Source organism: Cervus canadensis, chromosome 31, assembly GCF_019320065.1.
Source record: "Cervus canadensis isolate Bull #8, Minnesota chromosome 31, ASM1932006v1, whole genome shotgun sequence".
NCBI lineage: Eukaryota > Metazoa > Chordata > Mammalia > Artiodactyla > Cervidae > Cervus > Cervus canadensis.
The window spans coordinates 31,273,575-31,294,339 of record NC_057416.1 but is presented as its reverse complement, the minus strand read 5'-3'; the positions used below and the strand labels follow the sequence as shown (position 1 = coordinate 31,294,339).

The following is a 20,765-nucleotide window of genomic DNA, read 5'->3' as shown; positions in this document are numbered from 1 at the left end:
GGACATTTTTATAAATGACAAAAGACATCTGCATACATAAATTGAAGCCTTTTTCTGGCTTTTGTAATTTTGTTACTTTAGGCCCTCTGTGTTTCTCATGATCTCTTCAGGATCCAAATACATCAGAATATGGTATTTCATGTTTGATTGTGGTAGGAAGCTTTTTGTTATCTTTTACCTAGAATCCCAAAAGAATGTTGTTCTTTTTTATGTTGGGTGAACATTAAATACATGCCTAGCTAATTTTTCCTCCTACAAGAATGAGAAAAGTTTATTTTAAATCTTGAAATGAGCATATATGTTGAGCTTTCCTAGATACGGAAACAAACATAATTTGATATGATAGTTTTTAAACCTAAATTAGGTAATTTGGCTTTGTGTTTTAAGTAGGGTTAATATGCTTTTGGTCATCTCATGTTTTCTATGTTATCACCTGTACATGTACGCCTTGATCATTATAATTTGTTTTATTGTGTGATGGAATTAGGGTATTGAGGTTAAGGCATTAATTAATTACACCTTCATGCCTATAGGTCTAAACAGGTAGCACCCCAAAGAAATGCTGATAGCCCTAATAGTTTTTAATTTTTAATGAAAAATTGTCCTTTCCAAAGTGGCTGCTAGTTTAAAAACATTTATTATGTTTAAATTATGTAAGTCTTGTTTATTATAGAGAAATTGAAAACTGCAGTAAGATATAAAGAAGATTATAATCCCCTGAAATCTTACCAACTGGAAATAGCTGTAGTTAACATTTTCTTCTGTATCCTTCCAGTGTCTTTCCTATGCATATATTTTTTTAACAAATTGTAACAGTGCACAATATTATTTTATAAGCTGCTTTATTGTGAAATGAATTTTCTTGAGAATGTGATTTTTTTAATTTGATATGTAATTTCATTGTGTGTGTGTGGCATATCTGTTTATCATTATTCTATTGATGGTATTTTAGGCAGTTTGCAGTTTTTAGATATTGTAATTTGATGAACATTCTTACATATTAAAAAATTGTATGACTGTAATGATTTCATTACAATAAATGTAGAATTAAAGTTTTTCTAAATAACATTTTTTGTTGAAAAATAATTCACATACTATACAATTCAGCCATTTAAAATGTACAGTGTAATGGTTTTTAGTATATTCACAGAATTGTTCACCTGTCACCACAGTCGATTTTAGAACATTTCCAGCAAAGTTTGAACAAATTTAAACTCCCAGCAATACCATACAGGCTTTGTTTTTTAAAAATTGCATTTATTTGTGGCTTTTAAAAGCATAGTATAAGTATACAAGGACACAACAGCTTGTATGGTAGTTTTTTCCTTTATAATTCCTAGAATTTATTTTTGAAAATTTTTATTTCCAGCTTTATTAAAATATAACTGATGCATACCTTGTATCTGTGTATGGAGTGAGTTAAAACTCACCTATGAAACCAAGATGCTCATATTCTTATGTTAAGAAAACATGACATAAAGTATGTGGTAGATTTTTTAAATTATAAAATGATCTTTCTGTTCAGTCAAGATGCCTTTAATGAGACGTGTTGTATATGGTTTAAAAATACCTTTCTTTTCATTCAAATTTTATTTAGAAACAGCCTTTTTAAGAAACTATGTATGGAAAGTATGCTCTACCTATATAATCGACTGAGGCAAACTTATCATCATATGAAAAGTATGGCTTTGATTTTATTGAGAGACTTGCTTTGCTCTGACTGACCTTCACCCTGAAAGTTGTTCTGTTTGCTTTGAGCCATTTAACAAAACATCCTTTTTTTTTTTTTAGACTCAGTGGGCAGTGGAATATAGGGCCAGAGTCAAGGAGAACTCAGTTCTTCTCCCCACCGTGCCTCTTACCACTGGGGCTGAGTGTTTCCTTACCTCTAAAGTGGGGAGATAACTACTTTTTGAAATTATAGGGATCCAAACTAGAAGTGCTAGAGCATACCTAGAACTAGACCCGGCACGTAGCTGATAATAAATGTTTTTTTTTAATATAAGAAAAATAACATGCAAAATGAACTGATCTTTAGTCAGATGTTTCATGGATGAAGATGTGAACTTAGTTGGCCTAAATGTACTTCCATAGATGTTGAAGGTTGAATGGTAATTAGTGCTTGAGCCAATCTTTGCATGGGCTATATGGGTGTTTCTCAGTTTTGAGAATTCATGCTGGTGCAAGTATAAACATGAAGTTAACTTTCCAGTCAAAATTTTCTTGCACTGTTGTAGCTTGATGGCTATAGCTTCACCAACGCTTTGTGTTCTGATGAAGCAAATAAGTGACAATGTAAAATTTGAATATATGGTATAAAGTCCCTTATATTTTCTTCATTTTTGTTTTAAAGGTGAAATGTTGAATGCAACTGAACCTAAAATACTAAAGCAATGAACCAAATGAAAAAAACAGTGGTCTTTATAGGAAAGATAAACTTAGTACATTATCATTTTAGATGTTATGATAAATTGCTTAGTACTTTAAAAACTACATATCATTTCTGTGATACATTGCCTTGCTATGGTAAAAGAAAGTAAAATTTGAACAATCTCAAACCAATTTACTATAATTAAAAATTTTGCCAGGGAAAGAGGAAGGAAACTATGTGGATGAACTTGTTAGTTTACTAGACTTCATAGTAGGTGGAACAAGATGACGGATGTAAGTCACATAGTTTGTCATAATTTTCACTGTGAGCTAGTCTCCTTGACGTAAGGGATTGGAAAATAATTTAATGTGAATTTTCTTTCAGTGGTTGCCATATCTGTTGTTGCCCAATGTGGTCAAGAACAAAGGGAGGATGGCGAGGTTAAACCAAATAGATAAGGGAAACTGGGTGTTTTGTATTGGTGCAAGGAAGTTCAATAGTAATGTGGTTTAGTCAGGAAAAAATAAGAACTATAAAGCAACCTAAAATGTTGTGTAACTTAATGGAATAGTAACTTAATAGTCAAGTGAAAATTGTATGACTGTATTTAGTGACAGGACTCCTGGTTAAATGAAATTATAGAGTGGGGTTTTGGGGTTTTTTTTGTTTTTGTATTTCTTTTTGTTTGTTTGTTTTTGTATTTCATTCACTAATTGTGTTTAATTTCACATAGGTCACTCCCTTATGCAGGATATTTTAATGTCCTTGACCATCATCTTTCTCTTAACATATTTTTAGTGGAAAATTATTAAGTAAAAATTCTAGAATATATTTGAGGTGATGACACTAGAGTTAAACAGATTACAGAGTAGTTATGTTTATAACAATAATGTTTTAAAAATAGTGTTGCTGCATGGGACTCTGCCCAGTGTTCTGTGGCAGCTTGGGTGGAACAGGAGCTTGGGAGAGAGTGGATATATGTATGTGTATGGCTGAGTCCCTTCACACTTCACCTGAAACTGTCACAGCATTGTTTGTTAATCGGCTAACCCTACTACAAAATCAAAAGTTTAAAAAAAAATAGTGTTGCTCTATTACTAGTGGTATACACTCAGAAAAATTAAAATTGATAAAAAGTGCCACTTCTGTAACACACTTTGAATTTTGTAGAAAGAAATATGGTGATCATGCTTTACCCTTAAAATCTTATTTTTATAAATAGGTATTGATTGTGAATTCAATGTAATAGTTAGTTATTGCAAATAATTAACACCTTTAAATAATGTCAATCGGGTAGGTAAGACAATAAAGTTAATTTTTAAAATCACATATGTTCTTGTCAGCATGCATATCCAAACCGTACATTTATGTGTTGGTGACTGGGAGGAATCATAGTTTGTTTTCCCCTTGTTTGGGGTCATTTCGGGTGGTCTGGATCACCTCATTTAACCTTTACTATGGGCTGTAAACAGAAGTCCTAATATGTTGTATGTCTTCAGAATTCATGAAGCCAAGCCAGAGAGGTAGAATCACAATGAAAACTGAAGGCTCACGACTTCAAGGCCAAAGTCAGAGCACATTTTCCCTTGTCCCTGATTTATCTTACCTTATTCTGGCATGCAGGTCTGACTGCTCAATTTCCTTGTATGTGATTTCTGTCTAGCTTTACAGTATTGTTCACCAATTTCTTGAAAAAAAATGTATTCTCATCCTTCTTTTTTTAGGATGTTTGTGTTTGGGTCAAATTTGAGAAATTATTTACATCCGCACTGACCAATAGAGTTTTCTGCAGAGATGGTATACACTATCTCTGGCTGTCCAGTATAGTAGCCACTCACCACTGTGGATTTTGAGCACTTGAAATGTGGCTAGTGTACTTGAGAACTAAATTTTAAATTTTATTTAACTTTACCTTGTTTTAAAATTAATCACACATGAATAGCACAGATTTAGATATTCTTGAAGGGAAGGAATTGAGTAGAAGTGGACATTTTCACATTTTTTGCCCTTGTGGTTATGGTATATTGTGTTTTTGTGGGGTTGGGATTTTAAAATCTCATTTTTTCAAATGCTCATTATTTTAGATAGTAAATAAATCCATTCACAGGAAACAGCTGTTATTTGATTATTATTTTAAACCATACAAATTTTAAATATTTAAAAATTTTAAGTAAAACAATTTAAAATATAAAAGTATTTTAGAAAACTTTTGATTGTTGCAGTTATAAACAGACTGTGTACAACTGATCAACAAAATGGTTTTGTTTCAGTAATTTTTTGGTGTCATGGTTAAATAATTTTGAAATCTTAAACTTCTTATATTACGTGGAATAAGTGACTATAAACTGTTGTTTAAATCTTTTTACTATAGCCTCAGAAGCCTTTGAGACAAAGAGAACTTGAAAGAAAATAAAAGATATGGCTGGTAATCACTTCTTCACATGTCTTCCTCCAGTCTTTCTATATGACTAATTCCTGGTTTGGATTCTACTAATCCTTTTGATAACAATCCAGGAGTTACTGTATCCTGCAGTCACTGTATCCAGTTTTATAGTATTGATAGCCTATCGTCATCTGACGTTTTCATGCTTCTTTAAGCTCCATGAGACCAGGATCATATTTCCTTTGATTTCCCAGGACCTAGAACAGGGCCTGGTACATAGTTGATGTTCAGTAATGAACCATGTCACAAACAAAAGGACAAGAAGACTTTGTGCGGAATTAGATATATTAATATATATGGAAGAAGCCACTTAGAGCCTGGGACTAGGCAGGGTGAGGCTCAGCTTTTGATTCTGTTGGTGGTGTTGGCGTGAGCAATTTATGGGATTCGTTTAGAATGATTTTGTATAGAAGCATTTCTCTGGGAACTCTTATTTTAAAAACAAACTTTTGTCTAGGCATACACATATGTACTAAATAAATCGTCTCCACACAAAACATCATACAATTGACAAAATGGAAAAACAAGTGAGAAAATATTTCCATGGTCGGTTTTTGAGTATTCAGCCTTATTTCCTAACCTCTTAGAGATTAAGGGATTTACTCGAAGTCACTTGTTTGCCGATGGTCGGAACAGAGAGAGCTGCCAAACTCTGGTTTTCCAGTGTGGTGTTTTGACTTACCATCTTTGAATGGACATCACTGTGCAGCAGACATGGGTACTTTACCTGATAAAAGCACTGTTTGATAGTGGTTTGAGTTATCTGTGGGTAGTCAGAGATCAAATGTCTCTTCCAGTAAATTGGGTGATTTAAGTTCTGATCTTTAAATGCCAGCATGGTAAGTGTGAAAAGGATGCTCTTTTTACTAATCTGTTCCTTACATAGGCTTAAATAGTTAATGTTTTGAAATGTGAATGAAAGTCTTTTTATTTAGGCAACATATACATTATTCACCTTTACCAAATAAACTTCCAGTGAGAGATTGTTCATTAGACAAAATGTTGGCCTGGTAGAGTTCTTTTGGATGGCTGCGAGGGGGCTTTTCTTTATTAACTGTGGCTATTACATGTTGAACAGACTTTTAAAAAATGGCTCTTACCGTAGTGCTGTCTTTACTACTGCACGTTTTCTCCATACCCATCACATAATCTTGTGAAATCAACCACAAATTCCAGTGTGGCCTGGAGATTTTGGTTGTCTCAAATGGAAAGAGACTGTATTTTAGTACTGAAAGGATCCATAGCATTATCATGTCATGCATGATGATGGCTTTACTGCCTGTTTGTTGTTTGTGTCACGTTTCTGACCAGCACGAAAGTGAAATCCAGAGCATAGACAACAGCAGTGATTGTGGCAACAAAATGGGAAGACATCCTTTCCTTCCCTTCTGCATTGTGAAAGGTGGCAGCAACACCTTCTTAGCAATTAAAATCTAATGGCTTCTCCTGGCTGTCTAGGGGCAGGTTGTAGGTCACATTACCATCTTTGTATCCACAGACAGGACTGTTCATGTTGTGGTGGGCTAAAACCTTTGCCAGTGACATTTCTGTTTCGTGTTCCCCAAATCTTAGGTTAAGGAATCTACGGGAATTTTGCTCCTCCCTGCATATTTTGTAGTTCAGTTCAGTTCAGTTCATTCGCTCAGTCGTGTCCGATTCTTTGTGACCCCATGAATCGCAGCACGCCAGGCCTCCCTATCCATCACCAGCTCCCGGAGTTTACTCAGACTCATGCCCATCGAGTTGGTGATGCCATTCAGCCATCTCATCCTGTGTCGTCCCCTTCTCCTCCTGCCCCCAATCCCTCCCAGTATCAAGGTCTTTTCCAGTGAGTCAACTCTTCACATGAGGTGGCCAGAGTACTGGAGTTTCAGCTTCAGCATCAGTCCTTCCAATGAACACCCAGGACTGATCTCCTTTAGGATGGACTGGTTGGATCTCCTTGCAGTCCAAGGGACTCTCAAGAGTCTTCTCCAACACCATAGTTCAAAAGCATCAATTTTTCGGCACTCAGCTTTCTTCACAGCCCAACTCTTACATCCATACATGACCACTGGAAAAACCATAGCCTTGACCAGACAGACGACGGACATTTGTTGGCAAAGTAATGTCTCTGCTTTTTAATATGCTATCCAGGTTGGTCATAACTTTCCTTCCAAGGAGTAAGCGTCTTTTAATTTCATGGCTGCATTCACCATCTGCAGTGATTTTGGAGCCCCAAAAAATGTCTGACACTGTTCCACTGTCTCCCCATCTATTTCCCATGAAGTGATGGGACCAGATGCCATGATCTTAGTTTTCTGAATGTTAGGCTTTAGGCCAACTTTTTCACTCTCCTCTTTCACTTTCATCAAGAGGCTTTTTAGTTCCTCTTCACTTTCTGCCGTAAGGGTGGTGTCATCTGCATATCTGAGGTTATTGATATTTTTCCTGGCAGTCTTGATTGCAGCTAGTGCTTCTTCCAGCCCAGCGTTTCTCATGATGTACTCTGCATATAAGTTAAATAAGCAGGGTGACAATATACAGCTTTGATGTACTCCTTTTCCTATTTGGAACCAGTCTGTTGTTCCATGTCCATTTCTAACTGTTGCTACCTGACCTGCATACAGGTTTTTCAGGAGGCAGGTCAGGTGGTCTGGTATTCCCGTCTCTTTCAGAATTTTCCACAGTTTATTGTGATCCACACAGTCGAAGGCTTTCGCGTAGTCAATAAAGCAGAAATAGATGTTTTTCTGTATATTTTGTAGTAGAGCTAAAAGACAAAGGGAGTGTTTAGAAATGCTGTCAGAGAAGACACTGCATTAGTTTCCTCTTGACTCACTAACAAATGTTGTCACACTTAGTGGCTTAAACACAACAAAATTTGAAGCAGTATACATTTATTGTCTTACCGTTTTGGGTGTTGGAAGGCCTCCGTGGGTCTCATGGGGCTAAGATCAAGGTATGAGCAGGACTGCGTTCCTCCTGGAGGTTCTTGAGGAGACTCTGTCCCTGCCTTTTCCGCGTTCTAGAGGCGCCTGCGTTCCCTGGCCCATGGTCCCCTTCCTCTTATTTTCCATGCCAGAGCAGAGCATCTTCAAACATCTCTCTGACTCCTCTCCATCCCCTTTTCACTTGTAAGGATCCTAGGCACTACCCTGGGCCCATGTGAATAGAACAGTCCAGGATAATCTCTCCATTGTTAAATCCTTGACTTCATCACAACTGCAGAGTCCCTTTTGCCACATCAGGTAGCATGTTCGCAGGTGCTGGGGTTTAGGATGTGGGTGTTTGGTTGGGGAGTCCTTATTCTCTCCATCACAGCTTCTATGCAAGTTGAAGATGCGGCCTTTGTTAATTGTAGGGATGTTTCCTGAAGCAGTAATGGTTGTCTTTCTGAATCACATCTGTCACAGAGGTGACAGAAAAGTGGTTCCATGGTTAGTGACAGGATAGCATGTGGTAAAGGGTGCAGGGCCTGAGGCAAGACTATCTGCTTTGACTCCTGGCTCTGCCCTCATTTCATGTGTGACCTTGGGCCGGCCCCCTAGCCTGTTCGTCCTTCAGTTTCCTCATCTATAAAATGGAGACACCGCACAAAACTTTGCAGGAGTTTTCTAAAGATTAAATGAAAATACTTGTAAAACACTTGGAACATCACAGTGTAAGTGCTCAATAAATTACTTTACTTGAAACATTTTAAAGTATTTTTGTTGACATTTCAGAGAGATTCTTAATATATTACAGATTAAAATCTGGGTCTATTCTGAGTTGTTGCAGGTTTCTTTGTTAAACCTTTTGAATACTCATGAATATGCCATATTCAGGAAAACATCTGTGTATTAGTCATTGAAAAATAGGATACAAGCTGAAGAAATAAGAGCATTTTCTTGATTAATAATTAATGAATTGTATTTCCTAAAGAGACATGCTCTTTTTTTTTTTTTTTTAAGATTTTTAAATCTTTTATTGTTTGTACGTGGTGGGTCATCATTGCTGCATGCGGGCTTTCTTTAGTTGAATCTAGTGGGGGCTACTCTTCCTTCTGGTGTGCGGGCTTCTCATTGCGGTGGGTTCTCTTGTTGCTGAGCATGGGCTCTAGGCACACAGGCTTCAGTAGCTGTGGTGTGTGGGCTCAGTTGCTCCTCAGCACGTGAGATCTTCCCAGACCAGGGATTGAACAGGCGTCCCCTGCGTTGCAAGGCAGACTCTTAACCACTGGACCACCAGGGAAGCCCTTTATTTGTTCTTTGTAGACTCAACAGAGAAGCAAAAGACAAAACAAAAGAGAACAGCCTCCAGTAAGCATTTCCATTTTGGTGAACATCCTTTTAGGGCAGTGGTTCTCAACCCAAGGGTAATTTTGCCCTCCAAAGGACATTTGGCAATGTTTAGAGACATTTTTTTTTTTTTAATTATTACCGGCAGGTGGACTACAGGCATCTAGTGGGTAGAGGCCAGAATGCTGATTAATATCTTGAATACACATGACAGCCTTCTTCAAATGTCAGCAGTGCCGACGCTGAAAACCCTTGCTTCAGAGTGTGAACTTGATAAGTTGTGTTGCTTTCCTAGTCTGATTCTGTCATATGTTGAATTTTGGACCACTTTTTAAAATACTTGGCTGCACCAGTTCTTAGTTGTGACCCATGGAATCTTTAGTTGTGTCATTAGGATCTAGTTCCTTGACCAGGGATGGAGTGGGGGCGCCCTCCATTGGGGGCGTGGAGTCTTAAACCACCGGCGCACCAGAGAAGTCCCAGATCACTTCCTTCTTGATCAGTGGGTTATGTCAAGTCCAGATGCTAAAGACCAAATTTGATTTGGTAACTCATATTTGGCTCTTGGGAAATGTCGGTAATTTTAGAGGTTAATATAACATGCACATTTGATGAGGTACACATTGGAATTATCTGCATAATTTTAGATTATGAAGTTGAAGTCCTACTATGGCAAATACTAATGCTGTGATTTGGGATTGTACTCCCCCCCACCCCCCGCCGGTTTTTTTAGTTTGAGGCCGCACTCTGCGGCCTGTGGGATGTTAGCTCCCCAACCAGGGATCAAACCCACACACCCTGCACTGGAAGGTAAAGTCTTAAACACTGGACTGCTGGGAAGTCCCTGGGGTTGTACTTTTGACTGTAGTTTGATAGCCAAATTGTACTTAATTCTGTCTTCATTACCTGGTTGGAAATGAACATTCAATAAGATAGAGGTACTAATTTCCTCTTGTCTCTTCTGCCTTTCCTGTATTCATTTAGCAGCCTTGTTCATTCCCTAACTGTCTAGGGGATAGAGTTAACAGCAGTGAGCAAAACATAGAAGTACCCAGTCCCTCTGGTAGAAGTGAAGTATCAGTTTTGCCTTGTTTGTTGGTTGGTTTTTCCATGACCAAAGAAGGCATGGCTCCCCTTTGCTTTGGAAATTAAACATAAATATGAACTTTTAGAAATCAGAACACATTTGGCAATTCTCTGAATGCTGAAGTTAACTCAAAGACGCCTCTAATACAGGTTGGCATTCTAATAGAAAGTGATTTTGTGTTTAGTCCAGGTTTTGTATTAGCCTATAAATGATCAAAAAAAGGGCAAACCTGGTGGCTCAGTTAGTAAAGAATCTGCCTGCAATGCAGGAGACCCTGGTTTGATCCCTCGGTAGGGAATAGGGAAGATCCCCTGGAGAAGGAAATGGCAAGCCACTCCCGTACTCCCTTGCCTGGAGAATTCCATGAACAGAGGAATCGGGCAAACTACAGTCCATGGGATCGCAAATACAGGACTGTGCAACTTAGCTTTCACTTTTTTCACTTTTATTAGTTTCAGATTCTTCTTATCATGAGTTATCCGCAACAGTGATAATGTTGTGATAGTTTCTCTTAATCCATTAGTAGTGGTTGCAGTTTTTATACTCTGAACACAAGACAAAGCTTCATTGTTTAACTATTCTTTTGGAAAATATGAATGTTAATATGTTAATAGTTTATATATGCCTGTAGAATTATCAGATTCATGCTAGCAAGCTTCATATAAATACAGTTATGTAAATATTCAGTTTCCTTGGGGGGGGGGGGAATCTCCTGTCAACCAGTGACTCTTTTGTATGCTGTGTTTATACTCTGAATTTCCAGAACTTAATAAAGTATCTTCCACAATAAGTTAATTCTCATGAAAAGATTACTTGATAAAATATAGTAAGAGTACATGCTAAACTTTTGATAAAGCTTAAAAATAGGGGGAAATTTTATTTTGTTTTATTTCCTCTTAGTCCTGATTACCTGCTTTACATTTGGTTTTATGTTGGCCATATAAATCAAGGTGCAGATACTTGCCTGCTTTATTCATGATGCTTTTAGGAAGGACAAAGCAAAACTGTACAGTCAGTTCTAAATGTATGCTGCTGAAAAGGAGCCTGTGGCATTTCAGTAACACTAGTCACCTAACGGTTCTTAGCTCATATTAACATACATCATTCATCCAAGCCTGTGGCCCCTTGCTGTAGCATTCCCTTGTGTTTGTGATTGACCTGTTTATTGACTATGTGCTCACCACTTGACGTCAGTTTCAGAAATGGAATAGTCCCATTCCTCATTGTAAACTTCCAGTCTTGCCATATTCTCTGGCATTGAAGTTGTTTTATTTCCCTGAATTATGTAGTGTGCTTTCATCAAATCCTCGTAATTTGGTTTTGCAGCATATCAAGAAATATATGTATATAATCGAGATCATTTAGAAGGTGTGAAACTTAAGAAGCCAAGGAAGCTGTTAACCGTTTTAGGTGATGTAGGTTAATGTAACTCCCCTCCCTTCCACAGTTTAGGACTGTTTGTTTCCTATACCTGGAAATGAGGTCCCCTGAATCCTCTCTGTCCTGCCTTCCCCCACTTCTCACCCTCGATGCTTTCCTTTGGCATCCAGGGCACTTGTCCCTTTGAGTCCACAGAGACTCTTGTTTTGCTCATCTTTTATCTCTAGTACTTAGGACCAAACATAAGACAGGCCCTCAATATGAAATGAATAAGTGCATTTAATGGAGCCTCATCTCCAGCACTTTCCCTTCATTGCTTTTTTTTCTCTCTCCAGTAGTAATGAAACCGTGCGATTCCAGAAACCACGTCTGAATTTTCATCTCTACAGCTTTAGTGTTTAGTGTGTTGACCGGTACCTAGTAGGTGCTCAGTAAACAACATGTTTTATTAGAGGAACCTCTGCGGATTGGGGTGGGAACAACCTGTTGGCTCTAACTTTTGGTCTCCCTCCCATTGTAGCAGCAGCAGAATGGGAAGGCAGGAGAAGCTGGAATGAACCTCGGCCCAACATTGTCTCAGCCTACAGAGGGCAATTAGCAGACAGCATCTGGTATCCAGAATGGATGTAATCAAGTATTTACTCTTATTTCTTACACTGATGTTTTGAGATGTTCACTTGTATACATACCCTTCCTATAGCTCAAGATATCTCTCTCTGGTGTATTAGTGATGGGTGAGGGGTGGTCTGGGAAAGCTGCTTGGGGCATTTAAACACATCCGAACAGAATCTTAAAAGCTGAGCGATCAATGAGAGAGGAAATGAGAGAATGGTGGACGCCAAGGTCGGACAACGGAAGCAGGAGGAGAGAAGGCTGGACAACTCGGCAGGGGCCAAATCTAGAAAAGGCATTTTGCTTTCTGGAGTTTATGTTGAGATGTGGAGAGCCATGGGAAGTTATTCCATTATTTTTTTTGGGGGGGGGGCGGTTTAAGTACTGTAAATGCTAGAGAGAATAGATTGGGAGTGGACAACTTTGGAAGCGGAAGAACGGCTTGAAGTTACTACTCGAATTCAGATGAGAAATGACAAGGCACAGCCAGTGAGCATAGCCAGAACCGAGCATCTCTGGCAGAAGCTGGAGGGTGGAACCCAGTTCTGCTTTGTGCACTGCGTTTATCTCCCCTGGTCTGGAGAATTGTCTTCTCACTCATTTGTGTTATCTTTTGACGTACAGTTTAAAAAAAAAATATTGTTGATTTTATTCATCACTGTTTTGTACTCTTTATGTAATGTTTGAGAAGTCCCTCCCCACCTTAAGTTCATAATAATTGACTTCCATTTTATGTTTTTATTTTTCCTTAGAAGTTTTTAAAGTTTGACTTTTTATATCTGGTCTTTATTTCACCAGGAGGTGGTATATTACATGGTGAGGGTGTAATTATTTTCGTATGTGGATAAACAGTTGTCTGGTACCGTTCTTTGAATCTCTTATCCTTTCTTCACTCATCTGCCATAACTCTTCTGTTCCATGCCAAATTCCTGTATAAGCTTAGGTCTTTGTCTCAGGTCATAGTCTGTTTCATTGTCTGTCTCTTTGCCAGTACCTCACCTTTTAATCACTGTAGGTTACTACATGTAGAGCTTTATATTTCGAGTACATTGTATATGTGTGTACAAACCAGTAAAACTTTGTATGGATATTGTGGACTTTATTGTTGAGAAATACATGCAAATACTTTCTTGATTTCTTTTAAAGCATTCATTTGAGATATATATGATTTACCTTTTTAAAGTGTACAATTCTGTGGGTTTTATTATATTCACAAACTTGTGCTGATTCCAGAATGTATTTTTCATCACCCGAAAGGAGATCCCATACCCACTAGCAGTTAGCCTCTGTTGTTTCCTCCTCTTACCCCCCATAACCATTACTCTGCTTTCTGTCTCTGTGGATTGACCTATTCTGGACATTTCACACAAATGGAACAATACACTATGTAGCCTTCTGTGACAGTATTCACTTATTTAAATTGAGTCAAATTGACAGATTAGCAGGGCATTCTGTAGGAATATTACTGTGTCTTTTAAGAAAGTAGGACAATAATACTGTATCTTAGTGGGGAGCAAGAAGAGAAAACCTTACCAGTATTTATTTCTGTTTCATTTTTATTGTTTAAGCATCAGATTTTATTTCTTCATTTATTGAAGAGAGTGGCCAGTCTTATGCTTTTGCTTAGTTGCTTGATGAATAAATGTCATGTAACAGATCCTGTTCTAAAAGAGTATTTTTGATACATCTTGAGTTTATGAGACATGGATGGAGTGAGACTTTTGATTTGGGTAGATGTTGGTAATTGTATAAAAATGATGTGATTCCTTTTGTATCTTGGTGGATAGATGAGTAAAATCATGTGACAGTATACAGGGAATATATTCTCTCCTGAATTGTTTATTTTTTAAAGCAAGCAGATTTTCCAGTTTAACCCAGAAATTAGTCACCAGCTTAGAGTTCTTTTTAGAAGGCTACCTCGGAAAGTACCTTTAAGTCATGTACCCAGATAAGGTTTACTAATAAAGAACATTTATTTAACATACTAAAATACTATGAGCCTTGGTATCATTTGGAGAACTGATGTTTTATTAGTATAATTGCTGAAATATAGTTCAGAAAATAAAATATTTTCCCCTTAATCATAACATGAAACTTTAACTTTTTTTTTGGGTTGCACCACTTGGCTTGCAGGATCTTAATTCCCCGACCAAGGATTGAACCCAAGTCCCCCACAGTGAAAGCAGAGTCCTAACCACTGGACCACCAGGGGATTCCCGCACTTTTTTTTTTTTTTTTGCTTTAAACTTTCAAACAGTTAGCCTCAACTAGAATGGTTGAGAGGTAAACCTCTTTAAATGATTCAAAAGTTTGACCAGCACTCTTTTCAAACCTCAAGATTTTGACATCTTCAAATTTTCATTCCAAAGTCATAAGGAAATTAAAAGTACCTGTAGAGTTAATATCTTTATGTAGCAGCCTCCAAGTTCAAGCCTTTGTATATGAATTTAACAAACTGAGAGAAAATGCCCAATTTGTCAAAAATAATTTGCTTTTATATCACTATATTACAGATATGGATAGACCCCTGTAACTACCAACTGTGTAACTCTTGGGTGCTTTTAGAAGTGCTTTTTTTTCTTTGTGAATAAATGTTAAATCTTGTAAACTGATACAGTTTTAGTTCCCTCAAAAGATAAGATAATTTAAAAACAAATGGAACACCACTTCAGTTTATTAACTTTGTATTTCCTTGACAGTGGCATGGTCCAGTCCATAGTGTCACAAAGAGTTGGACTTGACTTAGCGACTGAGCAAACAAAAAAATTTCCTTGATTAAAAATTTTCAAGCAGGACACACTTTATTGAAGGATTGACATTGAGTTGTGTAGTCACTGTACCAAATTCAGTTAGTGCTTTTTGTCTATAGCATAGCCAGATAGCCAGATTAGATGGTATCAATTCTAGCTACTTTTAGTGATTAAAAGGTAAATATTATTGCTCATTTCCTTTCTGGTACTAAAGAGGCATGATCAAGTTCTTAGAACCAAATGGCTGATATTTTTTTTCTATAACTTTCACCCCCAGTTTTTTGTGTGTGCAGTGAAGTAAAAATGTCAAAAGGCTTGTGAAGGAAGAATATTAATTTTTAACATAATTTGCATGTTGTTCATACTTAGTAGCAGTTTATGTTTCCTGATTTTTAAAGGTGTGTGTTTGGGCTCTTTAAAAATATTTCTCTTATTTCCAAAAAGGATGAATGACTCACAGATTTAAAACAGAAAATTATAACAAAATAATATACCTCTGTTCTTTTTTTTTAACAATACACTTTTGTCATTACATTACTGACAATTAAACAATTTTTAAATTATGAAAGCCAAAATGGGTAATACAGAATTTATAGCTTATAGTCAAAGGATCACTCTGATCATAGAAGTGATTAAAATATGAGTAGAACATATAAGCAAAAAGAATGGAGTCTCCTAGCATTTAGGGGATTTTAGCATTCTTCCTATATAGATTCTGCATGTTTTTTCAAGTTTTTACTTTATAGAGGACCTGGTTTTACCTTTGCAGACCTCTGTGCTAAAAATAATGGACCCTTTTTAAAAAAAATAAAATTAACTCCTGTTACCATTTTCTTCTTGGTGTAGATTTGGGGAAAAAACAGTAAAATGAAAATCTCCCTTGATGCTGTCATCAAGAAATCTTCATATTCTGTCATTAAATATGAGTCTCAGTTGACATTTTCTGGAGGGGTAATGCTTGTATGTATTCAACTGATTTCAAATACAGGATCTGACTTTTAAATGTTAGTGATCATTCAGTTAGAAATCAGTATATGAATATATTTGCTAGCTTTGTCTTGTTACACCTCAAAGTGTATATAGTTAAATTTAATATCAATTTTTTTGCTTTAAAGCATAAATGACCTCTAAATTTTGAACATTATGTATTGTTTTCATAGTGGTTTGCTGCAGAAATCATCAAACAGTAAAAATGCCAGGTTTTCAAGAACCAGCATAGCTGGTTCACTTCTGTAGACTGTCTGTGTGCACTGTTACTATAGAAACACATGCAGACTGTGGATTTATCATAAACCTTGAAAAATATTTCTTGTGCAGTTCACATAAAGAAACATCTGGATCCCTTGTTTATGCTGGAGTAAAGGGAGGCCACCCTCTTCTGTGTTGTGGGAATCACGTTATATTCTACTGTTTTTCTTTAGCTGTAAAAATTGTAATGTTGATATATCAAGTACACTGTGTATTTTAGTAAGATTAATTTTAACAACTGGAATAGGTTTCAAAAATAAGGATTCATGTTCATGCTAATTCAGTTAACTGTGACTTTGACAGTTTGAGCTAGAGAGCTTCCACATTCTGAATTTCATATCTACAGTATTAACACTAGGGTTTTATTTCTGTTTTTTGCATGGTTCCAAAGAGTTTATCAGATTACTTAAAATGTTGGCATTAGTGTATTTGCATATATACATAAAACAATTATGTAGAATCTTCAGGTCACTGGGGTGCTGATGTGGTACACACGTGAGCCGGGCAGGAGCTCAAGTGAGACCAGGCCTGGAGGCACAGGACTTTGAAAAACTGGATGTCAGAGAGGAGTCGGATGAAGAGGAAAGGGTCACTTCAGGAGTTTGGCTTAACCCCACTCCTCAGATCTCCACCTCCAGCTCCTTTCCCATCCTTGGGAGAAGGGGCCCCATTTTCAGACTGTATCCCCATGACATACCCACTCCCTAACATCTTGATGTGGTGAACACTCTCCAGAATCCTCTGAACCAGGTCCTTGTAAATATATTTGTATCAGAGAAAACAAGGCACTTCGGGAACATTACAGCTCATTCTCCTGCACATACATCATTCTAGGCAGAAAGTAAAAATTGGTTAACACTGGGGTATTAAATAGATCTGCTTATAAAGGAGTTTTTGATATCTTTCAGTCTTTTGTTGGGTTAGTAGACTCTCCTTGGAAATGCATTTGACTTCATGTCAGTCTCTCAGGGCTTCAAGCCTTGCAGGGAAGCATAGTCCAGAACTAAGGAGAATCTCGGTAGTGGCTTGGAGAGTGGTCCTCAGTCAGATTTTGCCAAGGATATTCCTGAGGAGACCCCAGTTGCCTTTATATTATCTTGCATTCTTCATAGAAAGATCCTCAACTACTCTTTGAAGCAGTTCCTTTATACGTAATAGCTCCCTTAAGTTCATAAAGTTTAGTTTCAAAGATTCACTGAAACCCCTCCTCTGGCCTTCGATTTGGGTTCTAGGAGCATACGGATGAATAAAAGTACTTCCTGCTCTTAAGAAAATCACACAGACAGACAGTTTCATGATGAATTCTAAGAGGTATTATTTATCTTAGGAAACAGGGGAAAGTTACTCAGACTAGCATGGAACTTAAGTGAGTACTTCTAGGAAATGACTTTCGGAGTTCAAAAGATGGTTAAATAAGTCAAGCAAAAAAAAAAGAAAAGTAAAAGAGCATATTGGGCTTCCTGGGTGGTGCTCGTGGTAAAGAACCCACCTGCTGATGCAGGTTAGGTGTAAGAGATGCCTGTTTGATCCCTGGGTCAGGAAGATCCCCTGGAGAGGGGCATGGCAACCCACTCCAGTATTCTTGCCTGGAGAGTCCCATGGGCAGAGGAGCCAGGTGGGCTACAGTCCATGGGGTCACAGAGAGTGGGACGTGACTGAAGTGACTCAGCACAGCAGGCGTAGGAGACGATATTAGTAAAGGCACAGTGGCGTGAAACCCCAGCGTGTCCAGTGATTCCGAGTAAGCGGACATACCAGTGCACAGAAGTGACTTGAGGCTGGAGATGGGGTGGAGGCCTTGCTTGGAGGGCCGGTGTGCTCCGCTGGCCAAACTACTGTGGCTTTTTCTAGAAATCTTTGACGGCTTTTAAACAGGAAAGTGATGTGGTTAGATTTACGAATTAAGTAACCTAGGAATGTATTGAAGGGGTAATTGGGTCTGAAGACAAAAAATAGTTATTTATATGACACCTTTAGAGCTACTTCTGATTCCAAAAAGCCTGAATAATGATGTCAATATGAGGAATTTTAACCTATAATGAAATACGAAGTTTTTTTTTTTCTTGTGGAGAAGAAACTGATGTTAAACACAGGAAAATAAGTACATACAGCACAGTGTGTTAATTCTGTAAAGTAGAATCCAACAATATGTAGTCTACGAAAGGAAATTGTTCACATTAGGATAAGAATTTGTTATAGTGACTTAGACTTTACATTTAACATGTCATGAATACTTGAGTAGCTCAACTGTTCATCTGAAACATCATATGCTTTTTTTTTTTAGACTTTGTATCTGAGATTGACTTAAGTAAACTTTTCTGTTATCACTGTTCTCCTGAATAAGCTGGAGAATGAATGGCCTAAAGCTTTAGTTGATAATTTTCAACTGTTTTCCTTTAAAAATGTCTCAGGAGCTTCCCTGATGGCTCAGTGGTAAAGAATCCTTCTGCCACGGGTTTGATCCCTGGTCCGGGAAGATCCCACATGCCTCGGAGCAACTAAGCCCATGTGCTACAGCTACTAAGCCTGTGCTCTAGAGCCTGGGAACCACAATTATTTAGCCCACATATCACAACTACTGAAGCCTGTGCGCCTAGAGCTTGCATACCATGACTAGAGAAAAGACCGTGCATCAACGAAGACCCAGAACAGCCATAAATAAAATTACAAAAAAAAGTTTGTGAACAGCCTCAACAAAAATTAGGCAAAAGTATTCATTCATTGATTTCATCTTTTTTTTTTTCATTCACTGATGTCTTTCATCTTAAAAACAAGTGTGAAAACATTGGTCAGAGGAAGAATTTGTCCTAAATTGTTAGCCTGTGGTGGTTTCATTTACTTGGAACTACATATTACAATGGGCCAAACACTAGTCCATTACGTCTCCCACCAAATTGTTAGCTCTGGGCAGTGGAGCTAACGCTCAGGACGTGTGCATTATGATTTCAGTAAGTAATTCAGTAAATACTTACTTCAGCAAGTAATTCAGTAAAGTGAATGTTTGTGTTGCTGTTTACTTGACATACTTAGGGCCTGTGGGCTATGCATTTACTTGTCAAGAGCCAGTCTGACTGTGGGGCAGAGGGCCTCTCTGTGGATTCTCCATTTACAGGATGTCTGGCTGAGGAAGTCGCTTAATCACACTGGCCTTCATTTTCACTTGTGAAATGGGGGTAGTAATAGTGTTCCCTCAAAGACATGTTTTGGGGAGTGAAATAATGACACAAATGTGAAGTATTTAAGATAGTATTGATGTGTAGTTAAGTTCTCAAATGCTAGTCATTATTACTATTACTTTAGTAATACAAAACAGTTTAAAATGTACATCTTTATCAGGGATTTGTTAATGACAAAGGTGTGAGAGTTTTTGATGACTCCTATGGAGTAGTTTAAAAATGCGTGGGTGAAAAACACCTAACCTCCAATCCTGCCCGTCTCTCCTGGACTGAAGGCCCCCTTGCCTACGTGAGCACTGTTCTCAGATGTCTGTTGTAACTGTCGTGACACACAATGTAATTCTTAGTCACCTTCTGTTTAATGTTGTTTACACTGTTTACTGTTTTATGAGTCTTGACCATAGTATCCTATCTTGTCTTATATACTAGAGAAACTGTAAATGCCTTTGGGTCAGAGATCAGGTTTTTCATAAGTTCTGTGTGCCCAGCAGTGTGCTGAATGATATTACGGTAACAGCCAACAGATACTGAACTCTAACTCTGGGCATTGTCCAAAGTACTGCTCGTGGATTCTCTTAATTCCTATAGCAGCACTGTTGTTGTTTAGTCACTAAGTTGTGTCCAACTCTGTGCGAACCCACGGACTGCAGCCCACCAGGCTCCTCTGTCCATGGAATTCTCCAGGCAAGAATACTGGAGTGGATTGCTGTGCCCTCCTCTGGGGGATCTTCCCAGCCCAGGGATCAAACCTGCATCTCTGCCTCCTTATTCTCTATATCAGTTAGCGTGTCTGCTGTTTGAAGGCTGGCCACCAGACTCCAGTATGTATAAAAATCACTATATAAAGAATTTTATAGTCCTAAAATATCTTTTTTTTTTTTTAGTGATCAAAATTGCTTTCTTGATTGCATTATTGTGTTATTTGGAGGTGCAAGATGAGAAAGTGTGGCTCTATTCATGCTTAGACTTCCTAGAAAACATGACACAGTGAGCCGTTGGGCTGAGTTGGTCAGAATATGCTGTCAAGATTTAATGCATGCTGTTCTGCCTTAACAGAGAAGACAATGGCAGCCTACTCCAGTGTTCTTGCCTGGAGAATCCCAGGGACGGTGGACCTGGTGGGCTGCCGTCTACGGGGTCGCACAGAGTCTGACACGACTCAAGGAATGCAGTAGCAGTTCTGCCTTAAGAAGCAGTTGCTTTTTCTTTTTAATATTTTTTCCAGTCCCTTTGCTAAATTATTTATTTTTATTTTTTTCCCCAACATTTCACTTTTCAAATTTTCAAAATTTTCAAATCTTTAGGAAAATTAAAAGACTATTATAGTTAACACCTGGATTATTTGTTAACATTTTTTGCCTTCTTTGTTTTACTCTAGATATATGTACTGTTTAAATGTTAAGCCATTTGAAAGTTGTGTATCCCAGGACACTTTAAAT

The 20,765-nt window shown here is 37.7% G+C and overlaps 1 protein-coding gene across 6 annotated transcripts in view; it reads left to right on the top strand.

Moving 5' to 3' along the window:
- NSD3 (nuclear receptor binding SET domain protein 3) overlaps positions 1-20,765 on the top strand; it is a 99,092-nt gene that overhangs the window by 6,872 nt on the left and 71,455 nt on the right. Inside the window, exon 2 of one of the 6 annotated variants that reach the window (XM_043453962.1) lies at positions 12,061-12,166. The exons of 4 other annotated variants lie outside the window; for them this stretch is intronic. The gene's annotated coding sequence lies outside the window, so the exon portion shown is untranslated. Of the gene's footprint in view, positions 1-12,060; positions 12,175-20,765 lie in introns of all 6 variants that reach the window. One more of the 6 variants, XM_043453963.1, reaches the window with a different exon arrangement.